Source organism: Sphaerodactylus townsendi, linkage group LG13 (genome assembly GCF_021028975.2).
Source record: "Sphaerodactylus townsendi isolate TG3544 linkage group LG13, MPM_Stown_v2.3, whole genome shotgun sequence".
Taxonomy (NCBI): Eukaryota; Metazoa; Chordata; class Lepidosauria; order Squamata; family Sphaerodactylidae; genus Sphaerodactylus; species Sphaerodactylus townsendi.
In genome coordinates this window covers 9,449,769-9,464,963 of record NC_059437.1, presented here as the reverse complement: position 1 = coordinate 9,464,963, position 15,195 = coordinate 9,449,769, and positions in this window count along the sequence as shown.

Genomic DNA, 15,195 nt, shown 5'->3' with positions numbered 1-15,195 from the left:
TGCGTAGAAGCCCTGCTATGAATTCAACCAGCAACCTTATGATTTTTTTCCAATACATCTATCTGGCTCAGTAGCAGAAACAAATTCTCAGCACAACAGGGGAAAAGAAGTGCTTTCCACATAGCTTCAAATGTGTGCCTTGCTTACAGAGGCCGTACCGAACATAGGGAACACCACTCCCTACTGGGGATTGGGGAAGCAACCAGAACTGCCCACAAGTTTCACCTTAGCATTTTTAATTATTGCTTAAAACGCATGCAAATCTTGCAAGGAAGATTCCTTAGGCAAGCAAGGAAAACAGGCCTACCAGCTTTTGAACTCCATGGTGGCGAACCTTTGGCACTCCAGATGTTATGGACTACAATTCCCATCAGCCCCTGCCAGCATGGCCAACCTAGCACCACCTTTATGTGAAGTTTTTCATTCACGTTCAATGCACATTCAAAATATGTGCAAGGGAAGTACAGAGTTAATTCAGTAAAATTTTGGTGGGAGAAGCTTTACCGGTCAATTTCTTACATGCTCAAGCTGAAGTTGAGACTCATTAGAGCAAACCAAGCCAGGCTTCTTCTGAAGAAGAAAAAGAAGAGTTGGATTTATATCCCCCCTTTCTCTCCTGTTAGGAGACTCAAAGGGGCTGACAATGTCCTTTCCCTTCCCCCTCACAACAAACACCCTGTGAGGCAGGTGGGGCTGAGAGAGCTCAGGAGAACTGTGACTAGCCCAAGGTCACCCAGCTGGCATGTGTGGGAGTGCACAGGCTAATCTGAATTCCCCAGATAAGCCTCCACAGCTCAAGCGGCAGAGCAAGGAATCAAACCGGGTTCCTCCAGATTAGAATGCACCTGCTCTTAACCACTACACCATTGCTGCTTTTCAGGTCAGTTGGCAATCTTGAAGAACTCTGCTAAGACTGGCAAAAAGTCATCATAAAGGCGCCCACGGATGCACCCAAATGAGACGAGTCAGAGAGCTCCAGTATAAGGATGCCATCAAGTTTGGATTCAAGTTTTGCAAAACCTTCTTAGGAAAGGTCGCACCGAATAGTGGTTAGAGTGGTGGGCTCAGGCTTGGCAGAGCTCCACTCAAATCTCCACTCATCAAGGAAAGCCCTTCAATGACCTTGGGCCAGTCCTAGTTTCACTGCACAGTTTTATGGGGTTATGGAGAGGAAAGTGAAATGAACTTGCAGGACAGGCATGAGAGGGGATCTAAAACAAACAACAAACAAACAAGATCCACCTGAGACAACCCACCAGAACCAAACAACCTACTAATAAAAATGGCACCACTGACTTGTGTGCTAGGGAAAGGAAAGAGGTTCAAACCCAATTATCTCTGCAGCAAGCACCTTGAGAAAAGCATAAGTATGAGTTGAGTAAAATGCTGGGAAATATACAGAAAGCAAAGAGAAGCAAGGCAGAAAGCCAGGAATCGGAAAGCAAGACAGAAACCCAACAGGAATCCTAACTCCTAGTACCTTCTGCCTCCAGAAAACCTTCTTCCCATCCTCAGCGCAGCAACCTGCTCTAAGCCCCTTTTCACTTTTCTACACTTCCTTTCTGGCAGCAGCCAATCAAAGAAATCTCTTATTGTACCAAAATGGCTGCTCACTTGCCTGGGCTGCAACACTTAAGGGCTTTTTTCACTCCGCCACAAGGAAATTGTCAATTTCAGCAAGGAGAATGTTTCTTCTTTCTGTTGCATGACAGCAGAAACACAGGGCAGGGGGCCAAATGGTGGTCTTGAAAAACAAAGGAAAATAGTCAGTTGGTGGATATTCCAGGAACAAGTTTGGGTTAAATTGGGGGGTGGGGCCTCATGAGTTTTTGGTGGGTTAGGAGAAAATTGGAGGCTTTTAGTGGGCCCAGGAAAAGAAGAAGACGAGTTGGATTTATATCCCCCCCCCCCCTTTCTCTCCTGTAAAAGAAAGAATCTGTTAAGGGTTTGCACAAATAAAATACATATTCAAACAGTGGTGGGATTCAAATAATTTAACAACTGGTTGTTTACAAGCACCGTCTTAACAATCGGTTCTGCCGAAGTGGTGCGAACCTGCCAAATTCCACCACTGTATACATATACGTTCTGTAGGTGGCTTGTTTTAAGCCATTACACCCCGGAAAGCCCACAACAGAGTTAACGTCTGATGTAGCTGCTCACTAACAGGTAAGCCATGGCTATCTGAATGGCCAACAGCTAATCAATAGATCAGGTCCTAAACAGTGGCTTCATTCAGCCACTTGATGACATACAAACAATTAACCCTCTGAGGACTGAGTTGGGACAGACACTTGCAAAATCGCAACCCAGGACTCTTCCGCACATGCAGAATGATGCGCTTTCAATCCACTTTCACGATTGTTTCCAAGTGGATTTTGCTATTCTGCCCAGCTGCAAAGAGTGGATTGAAAGTCCATTATTCTGCATGCGCGGAAGGGGCCCCAGATCAAATCTGCTCAAGCGCTTTTGGGCTCTGATTGATGATTCCTAACTGCGCGGGGCCAATCCGGCTCCGGGAGCGTACGTCTGCGCTGGCCCTTTAAGGGCATCTCTCCCAGCCGCAACTCCTCCCCTAAATCTGGGCGGAAAACTTGCTAAGGAAGCCCCAGGAGCAGAAGGAGGCCGGCTGCTCTTCCTGGTGGGGCTCCTGCAACGCTTCCTCGGCGGTGCCAAGTAAGCCCCATACCCTGCGCTGTGGGTTTCTGCACTCAGGAGCCTCCTGGTGGGTTGGGGGTGTCTCCAAAGGCAGTGCCCCCCAAAGGGGTTGGGGTGGCTTCTAGCAGGAGGCGACGGTGAGGAGGGATCCTCGGCACTAGCTCCCCTTGAGGAAGCCTGCGTGCGGCTTCCTTCCAAGAAAAGGGATGCCTGCAAGGAAGGGACGCTGCTGGAGATCTGGGGCCCTCCTTGCAGAAATGCGCGTGACGTTGCAGCCTTTCCCGGGAGTCAGCTGCTCTTTGGGGGGAGATCCGGATTCCAAACCTGCTCCAGGATGGGGGTGGGGGGACTACGGCCCCTTCCACCCTTGCAGAATACTGCACTGTCAATCCACTTTCACCATTGTATGCAAGTGGATTTGGCTATTCCGCACAGCCGCAAAGTGCATTAAAAGTGTATTATTCTGCCTGTGCGGAAGGGGCCACAGTGTGTCAGACGCCTCGGCCATCAGGATTGCAAGATGCGCAAAAGCCAGTGGTTGGTGGTGGGGGGACTCCTTCGGGGGAGCGCACCCCGTTTCCTCCAGGCTCCTGTCGCCTTCTTCGCTAACCTGCGCTCCCATTTCGCATGAATTGGGGGGGCGGGAATAAATGGGTATAAAGTGGACCTACTCCTAGGATATCAGGCAAAGAAAGCTGTGCCAGCGTTTAGTCCAGGGGTCTGCAACCTGTGGCTCTCCAGATGTTCGTGGACTACAATTCCCATCCCCATCCCCCTCCCCATCCCCCACCCCCCCCCCCCCCCCCCCCCCCCCCCCCCCCCCCCCCCCCCCCCCGCCCCGCCCCCCCCCCCCCCCCCCCCCCCCCCCCCCCCCGGACCAGGCCCCCCCCCCCCCCCCCCCCCCCCCCCCCCCCCCCCCCACCCCCCCCCCCCCCCCCACCCACCCCCCCCCACCGCCCCCCCGCCCCCCCCCCCCCCCCCCCCAACCCCCCCCCCCCCCACCCCCCCCCCCCCCCACCCCCCCCCCCCCCCACCCCCCCCCCCCCCCACCCCCCCCCCCCCCCACCCCCCCCCCCCCCCACCCCCCCCCCCCCCCACCCCCCCCCCCCCCCACCCCCCCCCCCCCCCACCCCCCCCCCCCCCCACCCCCCCCCCCCCCCACCCCCCCCCCCCCCCACCCCCCCCCCCCCCCACCCCCCCCCCCCCCCACCCCCCCCCCCCCCCACCCCCCCCCCCCCCCACCCCCCCCCCCCCCCACCCCCCCCCCCCCCCACCCCCCCCCCCCCCCACCCCCCCCCCCCCCCACCCCCCCCCCCCCCCACCCCCCCCCCCCCCCACCCCCCCCCCCCCCCACCCCCCCCCCCCCCCACCCCCCCCCCCCCCCACCCCCCCCCCCCCCCACCCCCCCCCCCCCCCACCCCCCCCCCCCCCCACCCCCCCCCCCCCCCACCCCCCCCCCCCCCCACCCCCCCCCCCCCCCACCCCCCCCCCCCCCCACCCCCCCCCCCCCCCACCCCCCCCCCCCCCCACCCCCCCCCCCCCCCACCCCCCCCCCCCCCCACCCCCCCCCCCCCCCACCCCCCCCCCCCCCCACCCCCCCCCCCCCCCACCCCCCCCCCCCCCCACCCCCCCCCCCCCCCACCCCCCCCCCCCCCCACCCCCCCCCCCCCCCACCCCCCCCCCCCCCCACCCCCCCCCCCCCCCACCCCCCCCCCCCCCCACCCCCCCCCCCCCCCACCCCCCCCCCCCCCCACCCCCCCCCCCCCCCACCCCCCCCCCCCCCCACCCCCCCCCCCCCCCACCCCCCCCCCCCCCCACCCCCCCCCCCCCCCACCCCCCCCCCCCCCCACCCCCCCCCCCCCCCACCCCCCCCCCCCCCCACCCCCCCCCCCCCCCACCCCCCCCCCCCCCCACCCCCCCCCCCCCCCACCCCCCCCCCCCCCCACCCCCCCCCCCCCCCACCCCCCCCCCCCCCCACCCCCCCCCCCCCCCACCCCCCCCCCCCCCCACCCCCCCCCCCCCCCACCCCCCCCCCCCCCCACCCCCCCCCCCCCCCACCCCCCCCCCCCCCCACCCCCCCCCCCCCCCACCCCCCCCCCCCCCCACCCCCCCCCCCCCCCACCCCCCCCCCCCCCCACCCCCCCCCCCCCCCACCCCCCCCCCCCCCCACCCCCCCCCCCCCCCACCCCCCCCCCCCCCCACCCCCCCCCCCCCCCACCCCCCCCCCCCCCCACCCCCCCCCCCCCCCACCCCCCCCCCCCCCCACCCCCCCCCCCCCCCACCCCCCCCCCCCCCCACCCCCCCCCCCCCCCACCCCCCCCCCCCCCCACCCCCCCCCCCCCCCACCCCCCCCCCCCCCCACCCCCCCCCCCCCCCACCCCCCCCCCCCCCCACCCCCCCCCCCCCCCACCCCCCCCCCCCCCCACCCCCCCCCCCCCCCACCCCCCCCCCCCCCCACCCCCCCCCCCCCCCACCCCCCCCCCCCCCCACCCCCCCCCCCCCCCACCCCCCCCCCCCCCCACCCCCCCCCCCCCCCACCCCCCCCCCCCCCCACCCCCCCCCCCCCCCACCCCCCCCCCCCCCCACCCCCCCCCCCCCCCACCCCCCCCCCCCCCCACCCCCCCCCCCCCCCACCCCCCCCCCCCCCCACCCCCCCCCCCCCCCACCCCCCCCCCCCCCCACCCCCCCCCCCCCCCACCCCCCCCCCCCCCCACCCCCCCCCCCCCCCACCCCCCCCCCCCCCCACCCCCCCCCCCCCCCACCCCCCCCCCCCCCCACCCCCCCCCCCCCCCACCCCCCCCCCCCCCCACCCCCCCCCCCCCCCACCCCCCCCCCCCCCCACCCCCCCCCCCCCCCACCCCCCCCCCCCCCCACCCCCCCCCCCCCCCACCCCCCCCCCCCCCCACCCCCCCCCCCCCCCACCCCCCCCCCCCCCCACCCCCCCCCCCCCCCACCCCCCCCCCCCCCCACCCCCCCCCCCCCCCACCCCCCCCCCCCCCCACCCCCCCCCCCCCCCACCCCCCCCCCCCCCCACCCCCCCCCCCCCCCACCCCCCCCCCCCCCCACCCCCCCCCCCCCCCACCCCCCCCCCCCCCCACCCCCCCCCCCCCCCACCCCCCCCCCCCCCCACCCCCCCCCCCCCCCACCCCCCCCCCCCCCCACCCCCCCCCCCCCCCACCCCCCCCCCCCCCCACCCCCCCCCCCCCCCACCCCCCCCCCCCCCCACCCCCCCCCCCCCCCACCCCCCCCCCCCCCCACCCCCCCCCCCCCCCACCCCCCCCCCCCCCCACCCCCCCCCCCCCCCACCCCCCCCCCCCCCCACCCCCCCCCCCCCCCACCCCCCCCCCCCCCCACCCCCCCCCCCCCCCACCCCCCCCCCCCCCCACCCCCCCCCCCCCCCACCCCCCCCCCCCCCCACCCCCCCCCCCCCCCACCCCCCCCCCCCCCCACCCCCCCCCCCCCCCACCCCCCCCCCCCCCCACCCCCCCCCCCCCCCACCCCCCCCCCCCCCCACCCCCCCCCCCCCCCACCCCCCCCCCCCCCCACCCCCCCCCCCCCCCACCCCCCCCCCCCCCCACCCCCCCCCCCCCCCACCCCCCCCCCCCCCCACCCCCCCCCCCCCCCACCCCCCCCCCCCCCCACCCCCCCCCCCCCCCACCCCCCCCCCCCCCCACCCCCCCCCCCCCCCACCCCCCCCCCCCCCCACCCCCCCCCCCCCCCACCCCCCCCCCCCCCCACCCCCCCCCCCCCCCACCCCCCCCCCCCCCCACCCCCCCCCCCCCCCACCCCCCCCCCCCCCCACCCCCCCCCCCCCCCACCCCCCCCCCCCCCCACCCCCCCCCCCCCCCACCCCCCCCCCCCCCCACCCCCCCCCCCCCCCACCCCCCCCCCCCCCCACCCCCCCCCCCCCCCACCCCCCCCCCCCCCCACCCCCCCCCCCCCCCACCCCCCCCCCCCCCCACCCCCCCCCCCCCCCACCCCCCCCCCCCCCCACCCCCCCCCCCCCCCACCCCCCCCCCCCCCCACCCCCCCCCCCCCCCACCCCCCCCCCCCCCCACCCCCCCCCCCCCCCACCCCCCCCCCCCCCCACCCCCCCCCCCCCCCACCCCCCCCCCCCCCCACCCCCCCCCCCCCCCACCCCCCCCCCCCCCCACCCCCCCCCCCCCCCACCCCCCCCCCCCCCCACCCCCCCCCCCCCCCACCCCCCCCCCCCCCCACCCCCCCCCCCCCCCACCCCCCCCCCCCCCCACCCCCCCCCCCCCCCACCCCCCCCCCCCCCCACCCCCCCCCCCCCCCACCCCCCCCCCCCCCCACCCCCCCCCCCCCCCACCCCCCCCCCCCCCCACCCCCCCCCCCCCCCACCCCCCCCCCCCCCCACCCCCCCCCCCCCCCACCCCCCCCCCCCCCCACCCCCCCCCCCCCCCACCCCCCCCCCCCCCCACCCCCCCCCCCCCCCACCCCCCCCCCCCCCCACCCCCCCCCCCCCCCACCCCCCCCCCCCCCCACCCCCCCCCCCCCCCACCCCCCCCCCCCCCCACCCCCCCCCCCCCCCACCCCCCCCCCCCCCCACCCCCCCCCCCCCCCACCCCCCCCCCCCCCCACCCCCCCCCCCCCCCACCCCCCCCCCCCCCCACCCCCCCCCCCCCCCACCCCCCCCCCCCCCCACCCCCCCCCCCCCCCACCCCCCCCCCCCCCCACCCCCCCCCCCCCCCACCCCCCCCCCCCCCCACCCCCCCCCCCCCCCACCCCCCCCCCCCCCCACCCCCCCCCCCCCCCACCCCCCCCCCCCCCCACCCCCCCCCCCCCCCACCCCCCCCCCCCCCCACCCCCCCCCCCCCCCACCCCCCCCCCCCCCCACCCCCCCCCCCCCCCACCCCCCCCCCCCCCCACCCCCCCCCCCCCCCACCCCCCCCCCCCCCCACCCCCCCCCCCCCCCACCCCCCCCCCCCCCCACCCCCCCCCCCCCCCACCCCCCCCCCCCCCCACCCCCCCCCCCCCCCACCCCCCCCCCCCCCCACCCCCCCCCCCCCCCACCCCCCCCCCCCCCCACCCCCCCCCCCCCCCACCCCCCCCCCCCCCCACCCCCCCCCCCCCCCACCCCCCCCCCCCCCCACCCCCCCCCCCCCCCACCCCCCCCCCCCCCCACCCCCCCCCCCCCCCACCCCCCCCCCCCCCCACCCCCCCCCCCCCCCACCCCCCCCCCCCCCCACCCCCCCCCCCCCCCACCCCCCCCCCCCCCCACCCCCCCCCCCCCCCACCCCCCCCCCCCCCCACCCCCCCCCCCCCCCACCCCCCCCCCCCCCCACCCCCCCCCCCCCCCACCCCCCCCCCCCCCCACCCCCCCCCCCCCCCACCCCCCCCCCCCCCCACCCCCCCCCCCCCCCACCCCCCCCCCCCCCCACCCCCCCCCCCCCCCACCCCCCCCCCCCCCCACCCCCCCCCCCCCCCACCCCCCCCCCCCCCCACCCCCCCCCCCCCCCACCCCCCCCCCCCCCCACCCCCCCCCCCCCCCACCCCCCCCCCCCCCCACCCCCCCCCCCCCCCACCCCCCCCCCCCCCCACCCCCCCCCCCCCCCACCCCCCCCCCCCCCCACCCCCCCCCCCCCCCACCCCCCCCCCCCCCCACCCCCCCCCCCCCCCACCCCCCCCCCCCCCCACCCCCCCCCCCCCCCACCCCCCCCCCCCCCCACCCCCCCCCCCCCCCACCCCCCCCCCCCCCCACCCCCCCCCCCCCCCACCCCCCCCCCCCCCCACCCCCCCCCCCCCCCACCCCCCCCCCCCCCCACCCCCCCCCCCCCCCACCCCCCCCCCCCCCCACCCCCCCCCCCCCCCACCCCCCCCCCCCCCCACCCCCCCCCCCCCCCACCCCCCCCCCCCCCCACCCCCCCCCCCCCCCACCCCCCCCCCCCCCCACCCCCCCCCCCCCCCACCCCCCCCCCCCCCCACCCCCCCCCCCCCCCACCCCCCCCCCCCCCCACCCCCCCCCCCCCCCACCCCCCCCCCCCCCCACCCCCCCCCCCCCCCACCCCCCCCCCCCCCCACCCCCCCCCCCCCCCACCCCCCCCCCCCCCCACCCCCCCCCCCCCCCACCCCCCCCCCCCCCCACCCCCCCCCCCCCCCACCCCCCCCCCCCCCCACCCCCCCCCCCCCCCACCCCCCCCCCCCCCCACCCCCCCCCCCCCCCACCCCCCCCCCCCCCCACCCCCCCCCCCCCCCACCCCCCCCCCCCCCCACCCCCCCCCCCCCCCACCCCCCCCCCCCCCCACCCCCCCCCCCCCCCACCCCCCCCCCCCCCCACCCCCCCCCCCCCCCACCCCCCCCCCCCCCCACCCCCCCCCCCCCCCACCCCCCCCCCCCCCCACCCCCCCCCCCCCCCACCCCCCCCCCCCCCCACCCCCCCCCCCCCCCACCCCCCCCCCCCCCCACCCCCCCCCCCCCCCACCCCCCCCCCCCCCCACCCCCCCCCCCCCCCACCCCCCCCCCCCCCCACCCCCCCCCCCCCCCACCCCCCCCCCCCCCCACCCCCCCCCCCCCCCACCCCCCCCCCCCCCCACCCCCCCCCCCCCCCACCCCCCCCCCCCCCCACCCCCCCCCCCCCCCACCCCCCCCCCCCCCCACCCCCCCCCCCCCCCACCCCCCCCCCCCCCCACCCCCCCCCCCCCCCACCCCCCCCCCCCCCCACCCCCCCCCCCCCCCACCCCCCCCCCCCCCCACCCCCCCCCCCCCCCACCCCCCCCCCCCCCCACCCCCCCCCCCCCCCACCCCCCCCCCCCCCCACCCCCCCCCCCCCCCACCCCCCCCCCCCCCCACCCCCCCCCCCCCCCACCCCCCCCCCCCCCCACCCCCCCCCCCCCCCACCCCCCCCCCCCCCCACCCCCCCCCCCCCCCACCCCCCCCCCCCCCCACCCCCCCCCCCCCCCACCCCCCCCCCCCCCCACCCCCCCCCCCCCCCACCCCCCCCCCCCCCCACCCCCCCCCCCCCCCACCCCCCCCCCCCCCCACCCCCCCCCCCCCCCACCCCCCCCCCCCCCCACCCCCCCCCCCCCCCACCCCCCCCCCCCCCCACCCCCCCCCCCCCCCACCCCCCCCCCCCCCCACCCCCCCCCCCCCCCACCCCCCCCCCCCCCCACCCCCCCCCCCCCCCACCCCCCCCCCCCCCCACCCCCCCCCCCCCCCACCCCCCCCCCCCCCCACCCCCCCCCCCCCCCACCCCCCCCCCCCCCCACCCCCCCCCCCCCCCACCCCCCCCCCCCCCCACCCCCCCCCCCCCCCACCCCCCCCCCCCCCCACCCCCCCCCCCCCCCACCCCCCCCCCCCCCCACCCCCCCCCCCCCCCACCCCCCCCCCCCCCCACCCCCCCCCCCCCCCACCCCCCCCCCCCCCCACCCCCCCCCCCCCCCACCCCCCCCCCCCCCCACCCCCCCCCCCCCCCACCCCCCCCCCCCCCCACCCCCCCCCCCCCCCACCCCCCCCCCCCCCCACCCCCCCCCCCCCCCACCCCCCCCCCCCCCCACCCCCCCCCCCCCCCACCCCCCCCCCCCCCCACCCCCCCCCCCCCCCACCCCCCCCCCCCCCCACCCCCCCCCCCCCCCACCCCCCCCCCCCCCCACCCCCCCCCCCCCCCACCCCCCCCCCCCCCCACCCCCCCCCCCCCCCACCCCCCCCCCCCCCCACCCCCCCCCCCCCCCACCCCCCCCCCCCCCCACCCCCCCCCCCCCCCACCCCCCCCCCCCCCCACCCCCCCCCCCCCCCACCCCCCCCCCCCCCCACCCCCCCCCCCCCCCACCCCCCCCCCCCCCCACCCCCCCCCCCCCCCACCCCCCCCCCCCCCCACCCCCCCCCCCCCCCACCCCCCCCCCCCCCCACCCCCCCCCCCCCCCACCCCCCCCCCCCCCCACCCCCCCCCCCCCCCACCCCCCCCCCCCCCCACCCCCCCCCCCCCCCACCCCCCCCCCCCCCCACCCCCCCCCCCCCCCACCCCCCCCCCCCCCCACCCCCCCCCCCCCCCACCCCCCCCCCCCCCCACCCCCCCCCCCCCCCACCCCCCCCCCCCCCCACCCCCCCCCCCCCCCACCCCCCCCCCCCCCCACCCCCCCCCCCCCCCACCCCCCCCCCCCCCCACCCCCCCCCCCCCCCACCCCCCCCCCCCCCCACCCCCCCCCCCCCCCACCCCCCCCCCCCCCCACCCCCCCCCCCCCCCACCCCCCCCCCCCCCCACCCCCCCCCCCCCCCACCCCCCCCCCCCCCCACCCCCCCCCCCCCCCACCCCCCCCCCCCCCCACCCCCCCCCCCCCCCACCCCCCCCCCCCCCCACCCCCCCCCCCCCCCACCCCCCCCCCCCCCCACCCCCCCCCCCCCCCACCCCCCCCCCCCCCCACCCCCCCCCCCCCCCACCCCCCCCCCCCCCCACCCCCCCCCCCCCCCACCCCCCCCCCCCCCCACCCCCCCCCCCCCCCACCCCCCCCCCCCCCCACCCCCCCCCCCCCCCACCCCCCCCCCCCCCCACCCCCCCCCCCCCCCACCCCCCCCCCCCCCCACCCCCCCCCCCCCCCACCCCCCCCCCCCCCCACCCCCCCCCCCCCCCACCCCCCCCCCCCCCCACCCCCCCCCCCCCCCACCCCCCCCCCCCCCCACCCCCCCCCCCCCCCACCCCCCCCCCCCCCCACCCCCCCCCCCCCCCACCCCCCCCCCCCCCCACCCCCCCCCCCCCCCACCCCCCCCCCCCCCCACCCCCCCCCCCCCCCACCCCCCCCCCCCCCCACCCCCCCCCCCCCCCACCCCCCCCCCCCCCCACCCCCCCCCCCCCCCACCCCCCCCCCCCCCCACCCCCCCCCCCCCCCACCCCCCCCCCCCCCCACCCCCCCCCCCCCCCACCCCCCCCCCCCCCCACCCCCCCCCCCCCCCACCCCCCCCCCCCCCCACCCCCCCCCCCCCCCACCCCCCCCCCCCCCCACCCCCCCCCCCCCCCACCCCCCCCCCCCCCCACCCCCCCCCCCCCCCACCCCCCCCCCCCCCCACCCCCCCCCCCCCCCACCCCCCCCCCCCCCCACCCCCCCCCCCCCCCACCCCCCCCCCCCCCCACCCCCCCCCCCCCCCACCCCCCCCCCCCCCCACCCCCCCCCCCCCCCACCCCCCCCCCCCCCCACCCCCCCCCCCCCCCACCCCCCCCCCCCCCCACCCCCCCCCCCCCCCACCCCCCCCCCCCCCCACCCCCCCCCCCCCCCACCCCCCCCCCCCCCCACCCCCCCCCCCCCCCACCCCCCCCCCCCCCCACCCCCCCCCCCCCCCACCCCCCCCCCCCCCCACCCCCCCCCCCCCCCACCCCCCCCCCCCCCCACCCCCCCCCCCCCCCACCCCCCCCCCCCCCCACCCCCCCCCCCCCCCACCCCCCCCCCCCCCCACCCCCCCCCCCCCCCACCCCCCCCCCCCCCCACCCCCCCCCCCCCCCACCCCCCCCCCCCCCCACCCCCCCCCCCCCCCACCCCCCCCCCCCCCCACCCCCCCCCCCCCCCACCCCCCCCCCCCCCCACCCCCCCCCCCCCCCACCCCCCCCCCCCCCCACCCCCCCCCCCCCCCACCCCCCCCCCCCCCCACCCCCCCCCCCCCCCACCCCCCCCCCCCCCCACCCCCCCCCCCCCCCACCCCCCCCCCCCCCCACCCCCCCCCCCCCCCACCCCCCCCCCCCCCCACCCCCCCCCCCCCCCACCCCCCCCCCCCCCCACCCCCCCCCCCCCCCACCCCCCCCCCCCCCCACCCCCCCCCCCCCCCACCCCCCCCCCCCCCCACCCCCCCCCCCCCCCACCCCCCCCCCCCCCCACCCCCCCCCCCCCCCACCCCCCCCCCCCCCCACCCCCCCCCCCCCCCACCCCCCCCCCCCCCCACCCCCCCCCCCCCCCACCCCCCCCCCCCCCCACCCCCCCCCCCCCCCACCCCCCCCCCCCCCCACCCCCCCCCCCCCCCACCCCCCCCCCCCCCCACCCCCCCCCCCCCCCACCCCCCCCCCCCCCCACCCCCCCCCCCCCCCACCCCCCCCCCCCCCCACCCCCCCCCCCCCCCACCCCCCCCCCCCCCCACCCCCCCCCCCCCCCACCCCCCCCCCCCCCCACCCCCCCCCCCCCCCACCCCCCCCCCCCCCCACCCCCCCCCCCCCCCACCCCCCCCCCCCCCCACCCCCCCCCCCCCCCACCCCCCCCCCCCCCCACCCCCCCCCCCCCCCACCCCCCCCCCCCCCCACCCCCCCCCCCCCCCACCCCCCCCCCCCCCCACCCCCCCCCCCCCCCACCCCCCCCCCCCCCCACCCCCCCCCCCCCCCACCCCCCCCCCCCCCCACCCCCCCCCCCCCCCACCCCCCCCCCCCCCCACCCCCCCCCCCCCCCACCCCCCCCCCCCCCCACCCCCCCCCCCCCCCACCCCCCCCCCCCCCCACCCCCCCCCCCCCCCACCCCCCCCCCCCCCCACCCCCCCCCCCCCCCACCCCCCCCCCCCCCCACCCCCCCCCCCCCCCACCCCCCCCCCCCCCCACCCCCCCCCCCCCCCACCCCCCCCCCCCCCCACCCCCCCCCCCCCCCACCCCCCCCCCCCCCCACCCCCCCCCCCCCCCACCCCCCCCCCCCCCCACCCCCCCCCCCCCCCACCCCCCCCCCCCCCCACCCCCCCCCCCCCCCACCCCCCCCCCCCCCCACCCCCCCCCCCCCCCACCCCCCCCCCCCCCCACCCCCCCCCCCCCCCACCCCCCCCCCCCCCCACCCCCCCCCCCCCCCACCCCCCCCCCCCCCCACCCCCCCCCCCCCCCACCCCCCCCCCCCCCCACCCCCCCCCCCCCCCACCCCCCCCCCCCCCCACCCCCCCCCCCCCCCACCCCCCCCCCCCCCCACCCCCCCCCCCCCCCACCCCCCCCCCCCCCCACCCCCCCCCCCCCCCACCCCCCCCCCCCCCCACCCCCCCCCCCCCCCACCCCCCCCCCCCCCCACCCCCCCCCCCCCCCACCCCCCCCCCCCCCCACCCCCCCCCCCCCCCACCCCCCCCCCCCCCCACCCCCCCCCCCCCCCACCCCCCCCCCCCCCCACCCCCCCCCCCCCCCACCCCCCCCCCCCCCCACCCCCCCCCCCCCCCACCCCCCCCCCCCCCCACCCCCCCCCCCCCCCACCCCCCCCCCCCCCCACCCCCCCCCCCCCCCACCCCCCCCCCCCCCCACCCCCCCCCCCCCCCACCCCCCCCCCCCCCCACCCCCCCCCCCCCCCACCCCCCCCCCCCCCCACCCCCCCCCCCCCCCACCCCCCCCCCCCCCCACCCCCCCCCCCCCCCACCCCCCCCCCCCCCCACCCCCCCCCCCCCCCACCCCCCCCCCCCCCCACCCCCCCCCCCCCCCACCCCCCCCCCCCCCCACCCCCCCCCCCCCCCACCCCCCCCCCCCCCCACCCCCCCCCCCCCCCACCCCCCCCCCCCCCCACCCCCCCCCCCCCCCACCCCCCCCCCCCCCCACCCCCCCCCCCCCCCACCCCCCCCCCCCCCCACCCCCCCCCCCCCCCACCCCCCCCCCCCCCCACCCCCCCCCCCCCCCACCCCCCCCCCCCCCCACCCCCCCCCCCCCCCACCCCCCCCCCCCCCCACCCCCCCCCCCCCCCACCCCCCCCCCCCCCCACCCCCCCCCCCCCCCACCCCCCCCCCCCCCCACCCCCCCCCCCCCCCACCCCCCCCCCCCCCCACCCCCCCCCCCCCCCACCCCCCCCCCCCCCCACCCCCCCCCCCCCCCACCCCCCCCCCCCCCCACCCCCCCCCCCCCCCACCCCCCCCCCCCCCCACCCCCCCCCCCCCCCACCCCCCCCCCCCCCCACCCCCCCCCCCCCCCACCCCCCCCCCCCCCCACCCCCCCCCCCCCCCACCCCCCCCCCCCCCCACCCCCCCCCCCCCCCACCCCCCCCCCCCCCCACCCCCCCCCCCCCCCACCCCCCCCCCCCCCCACCCCCCCCCCCCCCCACCCCCCCCCCCCCCCACCCCCCCCCCCCCCCACCCCCCCCCCCCCCCACCCCCCCCCCCCCCCACCCCCCCCCCCCCCCACCCCCCCCCCCCCCCACCCCCCCCCCCCCCCACCCCCCCCCCCCCCCACCCCCCCCCCCCCCCACCCCCCCCCCCCCCCACCCCCCCCCCCCCCCACCCCCCCCCCCCCCCACCCCCCCCCCCCCCCACCCCCCCCCCCCCCCACCCCCCCCCCCCCCCACCCCCCCCCCCCCCCACCCCCCCCCCCCCCCACCCCCCCCCCCCCCCACCCCCCCCCCCCCCCACCCCCCCCCCCCCCCACCCCCCCCCCCCCCCACCCCCCCCCCCCCCCACCCCCCCCCCCCCCCACCCCCCCCCCCCCCCACCCCCCCCCCCCCCCACCCCCCCCCCCCCCCACCCCCCCCCCCCCCCACCCCCCCCCCCCCCCACCCCCCCCCCCCCCCACCCCCCCCCCCCCCCACCCCCCCCCCCCCCCACCCCCCCCCCCCCCCACCCCCCCCCCCCCCCACCCCCCCCCCCCCCCACCCCCCCCCCCCCCCA